Here is a 15,480-nt window from a genome sequence, read left to right as displayed (position 1 = left end):
ATCTGTCACTAGAGCAACAAATATGCATTAATTTTGACATAAACATATACATGTGTATGGGGAAGAGTCCTTGAAACAAGCAAGATTCCAACCTTCTTGCAGCAAACTTTGGTTTTATTCTGTGGGCATGTTCAAGGAGGGAAAGGTGGGTTCTGGGTTAGGACATTCGTTGTTGTGCCAGGAATGGAGATACCAGTAAAAAAAAACTATTCAAACACTTCAGAAAAGTGAGGTTGGTTTCTCAGCACCTGGGATTCAGCATTTACTTGCACATGACCCCAAATGAGTTACCTCAAGTTAATGCAACCCTGAGTATCCATTTGAGCTGAGCTAAAATCTCTGTTTGCCTAAATGTGACATTTGGCACAAGGTCCCTCAGCACTGCACCAGGGGAGCACCAGGCACCAAACACTTTACATTTCATGTGGCAGCATGTTTAGATGTGTGGACATTCAGGCCCGATCTTCCAACCAAAATCTACCATGTTCAGCAGAATCTTGCTTTAATCCCTTCTAGCTCATCAGGCTGTTGATAATTATATATCATAATTATATTATAATAGTAAGCCATTAATTACTAGAGACTACAGAAAGAGAAATGAAAACATTCTCTAAATTCATGCTGTTGCAAACTGATTTTGACAGACCCCGCTGACAGCACCTTGCATCTGCCATACTGAGCACAACAGCAGGCTCAGTACAGGTCACTGCCTAAATGGGGATTGTATTTTTAGTTTAGTACATTGCTGATCTTTTATCCTGCAGAAAAGGAGGCTCAGTGATCTTATCACTCTCTATAACTACCTGAAAGGAGGTTGCAACCAGGTGGGGGCTGGACTCCTCTCCCAGGCAGCAAGTGACAGCAGGAGAGGAAATGGTCTTAAGGTGTGCTAGGGGAGGTTCAAGTTGGACAGTGGGATGAATTTCTTCACAGAAGAGGTAATTAGACATTGGAATGCACTGCCCAAGGAGGTGATGGAGTCACCATCCTGAAGGAGTTTAAGGAAAGCCTGAACATGGCACTCAGTGCCATGGTCTGGTTGACAAGGTGGAGCTTGGTCATAGGTTGGACTTGATGATCTCAGAGGCCTTTTCCAATCTCACTGAGTCTGTGATTGTGTGATTACAGTAGGGTCCAGCAAAAGGTCTGGATGCTATAGCTCAGAGGAGAAATGTGCCCTTTCTCAAGCATCTTCTGTACCCACTTAGCACCCAAAATCCAGGGCCAGCTCCTCCTGCCTGGACAATGCTGGATGCAAAGCAGAAGCAAAAGCACTTTTTGCAGTGACTTTTTTTTGCAGCCATCCTCACAGGTATCATTCCCCAGGAAGCCTTGGGTGTCTTTGGGTACCCAGTGTCTTTGAGTGTCTTGGGTGTCTTGGGTGTCTTTGGGTTTCCACAGCTGCAAGCTCAGGAAAGAGTCAGAGCTATAACATGGTTGCTCAAAAAAGGCAAAACCTGTGGAAAGCTGGGTTATTTTTATGCCTCCAGAGGGGGTTGGCATCCTCAAACACCCCTTAGCAATGCTGTAGCCATAATTATGGTCCTTAAGCTGCTGCCAGTAGTGCCAGGGCACTTGGTTGGAGAAGGGGGCAGCCACAAGACACAATCCACCTGCTCCCATTCCATTGCTCAAGCTGCCAGTGAGGCACACGGGGCAGCACTGAAGAAACAGCCCTGTCTGCATGGATACCCATCCACAGGAGGCTGCACTGTGAGTGCTGGGTTCGTCATATTTATGTAACTTTAGGCTCTGTTTCAGATGAAGACAGGGGCTTGGGGAGGCCAGCTCCCTGGTGCTGCTCTGTCATTCAGTCTAAATGCCACTCTTCCCTTGGGGGCAACCAGAGCCCACTGCAGATTGCACTGGGGGTTAGCCACAACCTTCAGAAAACTATGGAAAAATACACTGTGTCTGCCTCCTTTGTCAAAACACTAAATAACAGCTGGCCAAAGTTGGTAAATATTCCATGGAAGGCACAGGAGGCCACAAAGTGCATGTTTATCAGTCGCCAGTACAACATTTGCATCTGGCAGAGATCCTGCTCTGCACCCAGAGCCACGTGAGTTTTCAGCATTAGCATTGCACTTTGAGTGCATTTTTCACCTGATCTCCTCGTTTCTAGGGATGCCATTATAAACAGAGGACTTGGTTTTATTAAGTAGCAAATCAATCCAGCTATGCTGAGCACAATCCAATTATTGCTTCTAGTTACTGTAGGCTGAAGAACTCATAAATAAATGAGCACGGTATTTAACATTTCAGTCTCACCCTAAGCACCCAGACCCTCATTGGCTCTGTGTGGATATCTTGGTTTAGGGAGGATTTTTGGTAGGCATGGCAGGGTAGCACTGTCAGAAGGCAGGTCCTGGTGCTCCTTGAGGGCAGAGACAATTGCAGGATAATGGGGGGTAAAAGGTATTTTTTTTCTTTGTTTCCCAGCATGAAGGTCAGCAGGGGCCTCTTCCTGCTCCTCTCGTGCTCACCCAGTGGGAGCTGAGTGAACTCATTTGTCAGTCCATGGGTGCAGGAAAGCCAAGAAAAGGTGCTTTGTGAAACCCCAGACAGCTCCCAGGGGGACAGGGCTGAATGCTAGGCTCACTTTCCTTCTTTTACCACCATTCCCAAAGCATCCCAGATGTTTGGTTTTGGGTTTCAAACATTTTGAGAGGTTTTGGGTTGTTCAGTGGAAATAAAGCATCCTGCAGCACACTAGTTACTCATTACCTCATTAGCACAAAGATGTATGAACAACTATACAAGTACAATGATGCTCAGCTGCAGTATAAACACAGTCACTGCTAAACTGACTCATTTTAAAAAATATTCTTTACATCTGGTTTTCTTTTGGGTTTTTTCCCCCTCTCCTCTTCTTTTCCCCCAGACTGCTTTCCTACTTCTAACTTGAGTTGTCTCAGTTTGTGCAAGCTGTCACAAGTGCTGCAAGGAGGGAAGGTGTCCCCATGCAGGCAGCCTGCAGGGACCTGCCACACAGAGCCTGTGCCCATGTCTGTGTCCCTCTCCATCCCCAGTCACAGCAGCACAGAACTCTGCCCATGCTGTGAGGAGGACGCTGGTGTTTAACTTGTGCACTCATTTATATTCAACTCCAGGGTCAAAAAAATTATTTTTTTTCTAAGCTATTGCTATTACTACTATTATTACTATTGCCACCATTATTATTAGTTTATTGTTATTATTAGTAGTAGTAGTAGTAATAGTAGCTGTTTCTGCCAGGAAGTGTATAAAAATGACAGTGCAATTCAGCACCATCCTTTATGTGATTTTGTTCCTGGTTGCTTGGTAGTGCAGAAATCAGTTTTCTTCACTAGTTCGGAAAAAAAACTAGTGAAGCGTCAAAGCAGGTGGCAGCTTCTTGATTCTGTTTGTCAGAAGCAGAGAGCTGTCCTCAGCCATCCAGCAGTTTAAGGATTTTGTTTTGAGGGAATAAAAGGATGAGAGGGAAATGGGGTATTTCCTATGGATTGCCTTGTTTATTTGCTTGGGCTTGCTTGTTTCTCTGCAAGGGGAAATCAGCAGGAAGAGGAATTTATAGTGAAAGCCATGAAAAGGGAAGACTTCCAGATTTCCCACCAGATATTTTGCACAGCCCTATATAAAGTATTTAGTAAGCTGCTACAGAAATCAGCTCTCAAGGATTGTTCTTGCCTTTCCTGACAGCAATAGAACGGCCTGTTATGGGGTCTCCACTCCCCAGGTCTGAGTGTTGGCTGTATTTTAGCTGAAATAACCATCTGAAACATTGACAACTGATATATTTGTTCTTTGGGGGAGCCATGTAACATTGTTCTCACTCCCATGGACATAGTGGCATGGAAAACCATAAGGACCAGCCACATCCTGATCTCCAGAGCTTTTCCCATGGGGTTGAAAAGCAGAGCAGTGGCTGCTGCACACTGTCCCAATTGCTCTAGAGAATCCAAGGCCAGAGTACACTGCACACAGATCCAGTGCATCATCCTTAAAAGTTAAAAATCTGGTGACATGACTTGAAAAACCTTCCTATTTCTAGGTAGGCTGTAGCCCAGAGGCCTGAATCCAGAGGTCATGAGATTTCTCACTTGACTCAGGAAGTGGCAGCAGAAGGCAGCAGATTTCTGTGTACTGGCACAATCCTCAGACTCGACTGTAGGTCTGCACCAGCTCAAAATCTGAGAACATGTGCTCTTTCTAGAGGGTTTGTTTATTTTTTTTGGCCACATGCTGGTAGAAGTACCCAGCCCAGCACTGGCAGCTGCAGTGATGCTGTAGGGGCTCTGGGAATAACCACAGAGACAACCTATGTGATCACCACTGGAAAAACCCACCATTCACCACCAATTATCACACTCTAGGTCTCAAGAGAGGCTGCAATTATTCTCTGTTCCAAGTCTAGAGCAAATCAGCATTTTTCCAGTAATTGCAGTGTAGTAACTATTGTAGATGTTGACTTTTAAATAGCAAACACTGCTCAAGCATTAGATTTACAGCCATGTTAGTTAGCTTTAGTGACTTGGGAATCAATTACCTTGCTGTGGAACATGACCTAAGATTATAGGGTAGCCCATGTAATAATTTACACTGCCATCTAGGAGAGAAACTGTAACTTCAGTGTTTCTCATAGACAGACACCCTGTTTGCACAGCAATAATTCCAGTAATAACAGCCATAAAAAGGGAAAAGGGGAAAAACAGTGAGTACAAAATGGGGGGAGACCTGTGTAGAGAGCACTGGGAGGCATTGGGAACTTTGCCATTCTCAATTATTTTTCAGAGTGATGATGGTGGTAGCATTTAGTTAATGACTGTGTTTTCCCAGTTCAATTCACCTGGGTTGATGCTGCACAGCTCTGCCCAGGAGAAGGCTTGTCCCAGCCTGGGCACTGGGACACTGCCACTGTGTTGTGTCATCAGCAGCACAAATCCCACTGCCAGCCCTCACTCCCTCACCAACAGCTTGCCTTCTTTGATTGATGCCAGCACTGCTGATTTCCAGGATCACTTTTATAGGCTGCATTTTGCCCATTTTCTGCTTCCCAGCACTTGTTCCCACACTTGACTCTTTTATCCCACTTGCAGCAGGAAAAACTTGTGCCTATTCCTCCAGGCCCCTCTGCACAAAGAAAACATCTTTCCTTTAACTCCTTTGAAACAAGACCACCCAGGTCAGCTTTTCAGTCTGTGTTTCTAAGCAAGTTATGGAGAAAGAACATTTAATTAATGTTTTTCCTCCTGCAACGAAGTTGCCGCTGTGACCCTTAACTATTGGCTTTGTTCATCTTTCTCTCATTTATTTCCCATTTATTTCAGTCCTCCCTTCACATGAAACTGGCAGCTGAGCTTTTGGAAGCCTCCAAGTACAGTAGTCCCTTCACAAAACAACAACCAGAGAAATTATATGAAAACTGGTTACTGTCATTATAAAATGAACTAGGACAGAGTCTTCCATATGCAAATATTCATCACCACACAGTAAAAAGTTTATCCTAATACATCAGACAATTCTCTTGACTCTAACCAGCAGAGCACACTCTGTTTTCAAAATTACTAAGGTTCAAAAATATTAAGAGTGATTTAAAATAATGGAATTCATAAAATGCGTAGAGTTGGGCTCTATTCATCTTTATCTTCTGGATTCAACCCAGAAGAGCAGGTTTTCAGAAAAATGTCATCTATCATGAGATTTGGCAACCTTACACTCTCAGACCCTAAGGTCACTGTCACTGCAGCAAGGCAGCTGTCTCTGGGATGAGGAGGAGGGGCAGAAGTATCTGCAAGCCAGGAGACAAGGAAATCAGCATTGCTCTAAACGAGGAGCCTGAGCTACCGTGGGGAAAGAGCATCACTGCCCCTCTGAGATGGTCCAAATCCAATGGGGACGTGTGACCCTACTCCAGCCACCTGCCCTTCAGGTGAGGACATCCAAGCCCTGGTCCCCAGAGAGCAGGACAGCCCTGCCACCATCCATGGTGCTGGAATGGAGCAATCCTGGGCAGACAAGGCACAGGAGAGCCTTTTTTTCATTGGTGTTCCCTTGTACAGCTTGAAAATGCAAAAAAAATGTATGAATTCAGTCAACTCCCAATACAAGTGTTTGTCCCGATTTTGGAGGTGCAGTTTATTTGTATTTAGTTGCAGTTAAGCAGTGATTGCAAACTCCAGGGACTGTGGGGCATTTGGGTTTTATTTCCTCTCCTACTCCCATACAGCAATTCCATGAGAATGCAAAAATTCTTGTTTTGCCTGAAAATGTGTATTTCACTAACCATGACTGTGTTTAAGCCTGTTCAACTGCTTTAATAACAGCCCTTCCAACACACTTAATATGAAAATGTTTTCAATGTACTCAAAATCTTATCAACAAAGAGTGCAGTTACTATCACTATGTTCTGCAAAGCCAAACCACAAATGTTAGTGAGTTTGTTGTATAGATTAATTGCCAAGTATCCTGTCTGACCAATGGAATATGCTGCTATAGCTAATCTGAATAAAAATTCTTTCCATATTTTGAATTAAACAAGCCCAAAGAGTCACTGCAAAAAGTATCACAATAGATGATTTGTGTGTTATGTCTGAAATCTCTAGTCACTTCTCATGGTTTAATGAGTTACACTTCACACTCTTCTTAGGATAGAGAGAAGTGTGTTACGGTTAAACTCAGGTTATAGGTGAAGACAGAGGGACAATACAAGCTGAAATGTCACTGAGAAATAGGTGGTAGAGAACAGATTCAACCATAATCACAACCTTTTCCATCTGAAAAACAGGCACCTAGTTTTCCTTAGCCCAAAGACTGCAACAACACTACAGAGCTGCAGAAACTACCATTATAGTGGCCATCAGGTACTGGGGTTTTGGTAGTTGGGAAGTTCAGTGGAGCTCACCAGTCTTCAGAAACAAAATAACTCCTGTTTCTCACTCCCAGCAGACGAGGTGGCCATGGGGAAAAGCTGCTACTACAGTGCTAGTCCCACATCTCACCTCTGAGGTAGTGTCAGACACTACAGATGTTCTCAAAGTGGGGATTAGATGTATAATGATGACTTTTTATGAATCAGCGCTGATCCATCCTTTTCTGCAAAAATGGAGCAGGGGATGATAGGCAGAGCGATGGGAGCATTTTTGAAGCCACAGCAACTAGGGTAAGATGTTCACCCTTCTAATGCAGAGGCTCTGTGGTTTGAGACTTCCCCAGGACATATTCATTTCAGTTCCTCATCTCTTATTTTGGGGGAAAGATATCTATGCCACTTACCCTACAGCTTCATATATGTCTGCAAGGCCTGTTACAGTCATTAGATGAAAGACATAAAGAGTCTTCAAAGAGGCATCAATACTCAAGACTCTTATGTCCCAAACAGCAGCAAGCAAGGGCTGCTCCCTTCACTGGGACACTTCCAGGCTCTCCTGCCCTTCTCAGGGCTGGTCTTCAGCAGCTCTGGGTCTGTGTGGCTCATGCAAACAGACTTAGGCATCACAGGGACATCACAGGTTGCTGCAAACCATGGAGACCCTGGGATGCTCAGACACCAGACCACCACTGTATATGGAGAGGAAATGAGCAGCCTTTGTGAAATTAACGACTCAAACCCTTCAGTCTCCTTGGCTGAGGGTTAATAGTGTTTGTGGTGACCACCCTGGACAGGGTATCAGGAGAGCTGGGGTTTATCCTGGTGTGCCTCAGTAATGAAAAGGAAATAGTTTTCAGATGAGCAATAGAAGCCCATGCTCCCAAAGACATCAGATAGGCAGCAATCGCACTCAAACAATAAATCAAGTAATACTGAGCCTCTGCTCTAGCAGAGCACCATTATGACTGGTTCTGTGTTTATTTAGAAGAGATGAGCCCATTTAAAATGTTTTCATATTAAATGTAGTTTGGGTGTTTGTTACTGGCTGGGTCTAAATGCAAACATTATTGGTCAGATAAATATTTTCTGGCATATGAGACCTGTTCACTGCACTTTTATGACACGAGGGCTTACTTGCTCCAAGATTTATTTTCTGTTCCCTTTCTCTCTTTGTGGGGATCGCCTCATAAAGATTTAAAAAAATGTAAAGTAGAAATCACAGATAAAACTGTCAGAAATGGAGCAGCCTTTGTTAATCACCAATTCATTAGCTGGGGGAAGAAGAGGGGTCTCGAGCCAGCACAAAGGGTTCGGTGTCACAAGGCCTGTGATTTATTCCTACGTCTGTCTCTCTCTCTGTGCCCAGTTTGGTACAGGATCAAACCCAGGTAAATTGATCTCTCTATGACTCCATTTTCCCATCTGTTCAACTGAGGTAATGATCTTGCCTCACAGAGACAGTGAAAACTTTCAGTAAGAAAAGGTTACCTGAAAAACCACACCTGTGTCTGAAATCAGGCTACCCCCTACTAACACCTACAGGAGCTTTCCCTGGTTTTGTTTGATGGCCAAGCAATGGAGTAGAGAAAAACACTTGAAGAAATAAAATAGTATAATCAAAAAGTAACAGAAATTGGAAATCAAGCTTGCAGTATTTTTTATTTCAATTGCTAAAATTGTCATTTTACTGTGTCACCTTAGTAGTTCCTGAGCCCTTTTCAAAGGTTGCAGTTATGCATTGAAACATTGTCTGAGTGGCTTTTTATTTTTGCTACATTTGTTTAGAAAAATATTTTAATAATTATTTCAATGCCATTTTGAAATGTTATCAGGATTTTCTGCAAAATATAAAATAGAAAGCTTTTCCAACTGGTGTAAGTTTTGCAATCCTCAGTAGAAGGCAGTGTAAAACTACAAAAATATTCTTCAAATCTGAAATCATGCAAAGTACAAAGGCTATTTCAGTACAAAAAGCCAAACAAACAAGAATGATGTTGATTTATTCCTCTGTGCGAAAGTACTTCATTATGTAGCTCAGTGCCAGAAGTACATGTAGATTTTGCCTAACAGAAGGCACATTTTTGGGCTTGGCTCTCTCAGCTGATTCATTTGATGTCCTTCACAATTACCTGTTCTGGCTTTTGGCATCAAAGAAGGCTTCTGGCTGACTTTCACCAGCACCAGTTGACTGCAGCATCTGAGGAAGGTGTGGGGGAGAGTAATTTTGCTTTTTTCCAGCCTTGTTCTCAGGTCCTTGCCATTCTCTCACCATTTGCTCTGCAGTTCCCCTGCATGGATGAGGCTGTTCACTTGCCTCTCAATGAAAGAGGTTTTCTCTTATTAAAAAAAAGATGCATTTTACTTTTGCCTCCACTGGAGCCATGCTGGTGGTCTGAGAGCATCTCTTCAGGTCTCCCCTAGCCAAAAAGTGCTCTCTTCCAGCACCATGAGCATCTTCTGGAGCTCCTATTCCTCCCCTATTCCTATCCTCTCCCCTGGAGAGGAAAGGCCTCTCCATCTCCCACCACACCAATCCCTTTTTATGATTGTAAGGGGCCCCCACCATGTCTGCTCCTTCTTACAGTGGTTTGCTTTCAAGCCATTTCAGGTGAAGACAGCAATATTCTGTGACTGGGAAGAAGTTTCTGAGGCAGAGCTTTGCTCAGTTCTGAAGAAAAGGGAAGCACGTGTCCCCTCTGCCCCCTGGGAGAAGGGATTTGTGAGAACTCCATCAAGGAGTGGAATCCCTCATCCCTTCTATTCCTCCTACAAGGACAGGCCTGGCTCACACCATGTTCCATCAGGAAGATTTCCTGCTTTCTTCTCCTCAGTCCCAGACCCAGGTGGGTGCAAAGAGAAAGGAACTGCAAGAATGGCCCCTTTCCCCAGCATCACTTGGTGACGTGGGTGACCCTGGGAGGGCTGGTGGCACACCCGGCTCCTCCTTGGTCCCTTATGCACACTTGAGCTTTGTTTGGCCTCTCAGATGCCAGGATTACCCAGAGCTAACTGGGACACAGGCGAGTGACACGTGACTCCTGTCCCTTTCCACACCAGCCCCAGGCTGGAGCTGGAGGCAGCAGGCAGGATTTGCCAGCCCAGGGTCAATGCAACAACCAGCTGGACTTGGCTTGTCCCCTCCATCCGTTTCAGCTGCCTCATGAGGACCGAGCTTTGCTTTCCTGCATAATAATCCTGCCAGCATGCACTTCCCTTGCCTAATGAAGGGAGGATTTATTGCACCAGCTCTCTGGGAATGTCGAGGTCTGCTTCCTTCCCCCTTCAGCTCTCTGAGATCCTTTAAGTAGAGTCTGTGTGAAAATTAATCAGACGCCCTGGAGGCTTATTTTGTCTAAAGCTGAAGTCCTGCTTCTCCCTTTCCCCTGCCTTTTGTGCCCCAATTACTTAAGGGATTGTCCTGGAAATTAATGAAAGCATGACATGGGAATAACACCCACAGTTCATCTCAGAAGGGAAGTGTTTCTATGAAAGGCTTAACTAGAAACATCTCGTGGTTCACCCAGTAAATCTGGAGATCGTTCCGGTCAGAAGTGTGCTGTGCCATGACAGTTGGTGTTGCATGTGCCCAATCTCCCATGGTTTACAGGTCCAGACCCAGTTACGAGTCAGGTCCTGCTCTGAGTAATTGCATTTTACTTTTTTGAATGAGATCCCTGTGGTTTCCACCTGGTGTCCAAAGTCCTCAGCATGAATTGTCACAAGGTCACAACTCATCAAAACCTGTTACAGTGGAAAACAGAGTGATGGGGGCAGGCTTGGTGGTGTTACACATAACCCTCCATCTCTTTTTTGTTGGTCCATGGAAGGGGGTGAGGGCAGCCTGGTGGCTTGAGTGACCAACTGGGTCACATCAGTCTCTTTTCTACCTCCTGATATTGAGGTCTGTTCAGTGAGGGGAGGATACAGATTGTTTCAGATGAAAAGAGGTGACGCCATTACTTCTTCTCCAGCCAAACTACATCAGAGCTCATGAGCAGTAAGACCATTCTATACCACGGATTTCAGAGGGACCACGTGAATTAACCCATAGGCTAACCTGACATTTCATTTTCTAGGTCAAGCTGACCCTTGTCAAGGCTACAGTAAGTCAGCTGCATTGATTTACAGTGAAATTCATGTGCCTAACAGCTTATAACATCTCTGGAAATGGATTTCAGCTCCCAAGTTACTTCGGCCCATGTTGCTTTTTAAGTTTTGAGGCTTTTTAATATTTTATTGCCACTCAAATATTATGAGTTAAGAGTTGTGCAATAGACCACAGGGAGGCAGGCAGTTAGACACCTTCAGCAAATCCTGAATGTTCTTTGAAAGCATTTTCCTCACCTTCCATGGGTTTCAGATGTACCATATGGGGGAAATGGCATTGACTTTTGTAAAGCACTGCACCTCTTATGGATGCAAATCATGGAGTAAGTGTGAATATTACTTCGTGACACGACATCTCGTCCAGCCTGTTAGTGCTAATTAATGCAGTTCTGAGTGTAGACAGTACTCATTAAGCTTTTCTGAAACTACTAGAAATGTTCATGTAACAGCTCACACATTCTGATGGCACCCACAGTCCTATCACCACATTCCCTGTAAAGTATTTTGGTTCTTTAATCTTTGCTAACAAGAGTGGGAATGAATTGTCAACAGTAATTCTCCAGCACAAGGCCATGGTGTTTCCTCCTAGCTTTATAATCAGGAGCAAGACAAAGGAATCAGCATGTTTTTATTTTGGCACTGGTTGCTGGAAGCTGGATTTTGTGTATGTCAGAGTTAAGTAAGTGGGTTACTGTTCTGTTTTTGGGACTTGCCGTGATGGGAACCAGCTTGGAAGAGTTGTGGCCATTCCCTGCTTCTAATCATTGCAATGACAGCAGCTTTGCTGCCTCCAGACTGGATGTTTGCTACCAGGGTGTATTGTTTGGATAGTGCCAGCTCCAGAGACCTTGTGAAATTATGGAACTTTCTTGAAGAACAGGACTTCTGCTACTGCTGCTGCTGCTGCTGCTGCTGCTGCTGCTGCTGCTACTGCTGCTGCTGCTGCCGCTGCTGCTGCTAACTGGGAAATTTACAGAGGAATGTGAATGAGATGAATGACATTTTTACCAGAGAGGAAACCCAGATCTGGCCAGTTTTCCTAGGAAAGAAGGGTGCAATAATAAATGAGAAGAGCTGGGGCAAAATCCTTGTCCACTTCTAGGGAAAAACCACTCTTTCTGGGTGAGTTATCATATCATATCATGTCATATCATTGGCAAGGACAATACTCCACTGTCTTTCCACATTATAAGAAACAGTTCCCATTTCTAAGAGTTTTGTTAACTTCATCAGGTACCTAGAGGATGTTATCTTCACCTAGACAAGCAACTTATTTTTATTAAAAACATTGTTTCATTAATTAGAGGATAAAGGAAATGTAGCAGGAATATCTCCCACCATTGCAGGAAATGTTAAGCACTTCCTTTTGGGTAAGTGTTGTTCATGGGGCCTTGGATGGGTAGGAGAGGTCATCTCCTTAAAAAGGGTACAAGGAAGATGCAGCTTTAGATTTCACAGGTATAAGGGTCCAACTGCTGTTTGGGCACACCCCACTGTAACATGTGGCATGAGTAAAGATGCTCTCTTGCTGTCTCCAAAGTATTCCAAAACCCATGCCTGTTTTGTGCCAAGGGAAGAGACTGGACTATTGTAGATAGCTGGTAATTTCAGGCTAAGTGTGATGAAACTCCCTACACCTGCTCTGAAAGCTGAACAGTACAATTTTGGGCAGAGGGAACTTTGTTTTCCAGGATTTGCTGCTAAGCATGAATAAAATTACTTTTCAATCAGGGGCTTCCAGTCTCTGTTGCTGCTTATTTAACCTACCAGGAGAGCTCTTTTTTCACTAGGTGAATCAAGCTGCCCTACATGCTGGGTCTGCTCTGGGTAGGAGGCAGATCCTGCCAGGAGAAATGCATGCCACAGAGAAAAGGTGGGGAAACTGTCTGGAGGCTTTGCTAGTTGAAGGATCATCCTACTCCAAGGGCAAAGTCCATGGCTTTGGCACACTCCTAGACAGCAACAGGCAGGCACCTGTATGGTGAGTGCACCTTTGAGGCAGCTTTACCTCCTATTTCACTGAAAATCCATGTGGGAAGGCGATTTTTCCTTGCTAGTTCTAATCAGGGTCAGGACTGAATCACTGCTGGGGTTCCTGCTCTTCTTCAGCCCTGCAGACAGAACCTGCTTGAGATACATTGTGATCTCTGTTGAAGAACCTAACAGTATTTGGGAGGCAACCTTGCAGTTTTGCCTTTTTCTGAAATTAGTAGTTTTAAAATTCCAGGAGGTTTTGCAGTTTGTGTTCTGGTGGTTTGCCCCTCAGGGTTACTTCAGCAGCTGGATGTACATGTGGATTAGATGAACCCATAAAACCACAATCTTCACCTTGCAATGGAGCCATGGTCACCCTGCATTTCCTGGAGCAGGGATGGATACCTTTGCTGCCTCTTGCCCCTCTGTACTGACCTTGGGATCGCCTCCAGAGCAGAGCTGGGTCACCTTAGCTACTTGGTCTTAACCCTCAGCAGCCAGCGGTCACAACTGCCTCAATATTTATCCCCTTAATCAAAGCCATCCCCTTGGGTAGAGTGAGCTGGATGGGTGAGCCTGCCTGGGGCTGCATACACAGCTCTGTGTTTATACCTGTGCCCTTAAAAACAGGAGAGGGAACTGTGCTTGTGCTCTAGCATTTGGTTATTTTATCCAGGACTTTGCAGCCCACTGGCCCCTTTTTGACCAGAGAGTACATGAAGACTTACGGTCTTGACTTTGAGTCTGACAGCAAATCAAACCCAGCAACATCCCCAGTTAAAATGAGACATCCTGCTCCTTCACACCACCATGTCAGAAGAGTGACTTCATTACCTTTTTATGGGGCAAAGAGGGAAATTTCCTGTATCCTGTGTAAGTTCCAGATCCGCCCTCACCATGAGCATCCTTGTGGTGGCATGAAAACCAGCTGAAAACAAATGAAAGAAAGTGCTCACCTCCACACCTCTCCTCCCAAAGCAAACCTCTTCACAGCCAGTATATTCCAGAGCATGGCACAGCAGCTGCCTCTGGTGTTACCCAGTGAGAATAACCCCAGTCCCAAAGACTGATGGGGGGGGGGGGGGAAGCAGTGGAACAAGTCAGAGCTTTACCTGTAGGCATCATGGTGTGGGTGCTTCATGCTGTGCACGTTTAAATCAATAAATCAGCACTTTTTGGAGGCCTACACACATACTGTCTTTCTTGACTGATCTAATTATTTAATAGTGACACGCTTGCAAGAGAGCTACTCTAATGCAATGTCTAGAGATTTTCTATTGCTGGGCAGCATCCCCCCTGATTTACACCATCACAAACTGCACCCTTCACCCAGCCAGGACCAGGGGGGAAAATCACCAGAAGGGAGGCTGTCCTATTTCCTAGGGCTTCAGTCTGGCAGGAGCTGCTCTGTCTCCAGCCCCATGGGTGCTCGCGGCCCGTGCTGCCCTTCTCTTCCTCCAGCCGGGGCTCTATTCAGAGCATCCCCGCTGCTCTCGCCCCTCTCGTTATCATCTCAAGGTGTGCACGCGTGGGCAGGGGGGTGAATACCGCCACCCCGCACCCCTTCTCCCCGCGTCCTTCCATCCCTTCATCCCTTCATCCGCCCCCCAGAGGCGATGGGGAGCCCAGATGTCGGCAGGCCCGAGCCAGGTTCATCTGTTTCACATGACCCAGCGCCAACTGCTGCTCGCTGCCCTCCTCCCTCCTTCCTCCTCCTTCCTCCCCCTCCTCCTCCTCCTCCTCCCTCCCCGGCTCTGCCTCTCAGCCTCGCAGCGCGGCAGCGGCCGCGCAGGAGCCGGGCGCCGGGGGCCGGCAGGCGGGGAAAGGGAAGAAGAAGGGGGAAAGGAGGGTTCCGTCATCCCGGCAGGGAGGATGGGACGGCCCTAGGAGCGGCCGGGAGCGGAGGGAAGGGCCGCGCATCCCGCGCACCCCGCGGCGGAGAGGCGGGCGATGGATGCGGGGCGGTAGAGCCGCGGCCTGGAGACGCCGTGCCGAGGGGATGCGCTCGCCCCGGGCTCGGAGCTGAGGGGCCGCCGGGGCCGCCCAGGCAGCGGGAGAAGGTAACGGGGTCTTTGTCTGCGGAGGGGAGGCGAGGCCGGCCGGGGCTCCCCTTCCAGCCCCGGCCCCCGGGGAAAGCCCAGCCGCAGTGTGAGGGCTGCTACACGCCCCCTCCCTCCATTTACCTCAAACGGAGAGAAATGTGGGCAGCAGCTGCTTTGCCTGTCCTTAAAAATCAAAAATCCCCAAACCCTTGAATTCGGTGGGCGAGTAACGGAGCCGAGCGCGGCGGCTGGGGGAAGGAGACGGTGTGTGCGGGGGGAGAGAGAAGCCGGTGCTGTGATTCCTTCCCCCCTTCCCAAGCAATCTGTCTGCCTGTCCCCACTGACTGCCAAGATGGACTGCTCCTTCCCTTCCCAAATGGCTGCAGCAAGTTTAATGCAGAGCCGGGGGCTTCGCTAAGGGGAAAGCCCCCCGCTTCTTTTTCCTTTCCCCTGTGCACCTTTCCCTGAGTCTGGAATGGAAAAGTTGCTCCAGATTCAGGGCTAGAA

At 46.3% G+C, this 15,480-nt stretch overlaps 1 protein-coding gene across 2 annotated transcripts in view; it reads left to right on the top strand.

Moving 5' to 3' along the window:
- Positions 1-15,480, top strand: part of LOC131573015 (FERM domain-containing protein 4A-like) — a 176,617-nt gene that overhangs the window by 18,058 nt on the left and 143,079 nt on the right. The window contains exon 1 of one of the 2 annotated variants that reach the window (XM_058826576.1): positions 14,873-14,991. The exons of the other annotated variant lie outside the window; for it this stretch is intronic. The gene's annotated coding sequence lies outside the window, so the exon portion shown is untranslated. Of the gene's footprint in view, positions 1-14,872; positions 14,992-15,480 lie in introns of those variants that run through there. 2 annotated transcript variants of the gene reach the window in all.

Source organism: Poecile atricapillus, chromosome Z (genome assembly GCF_030490865.1).
Source record: "Poecile atricapillus isolate bPoeAtr1 chromosome Z, bPoeAtr1.hap1, whole genome shotgun sequence".
NCBI lineage: Eukaryota > Metazoa > Chordata > Aves > Passeriformes > Paridae > Poecile > Poecile atricapillus.
This window is presented reverse-complemented; position numbering and strand designations above follow the sequence as displayed.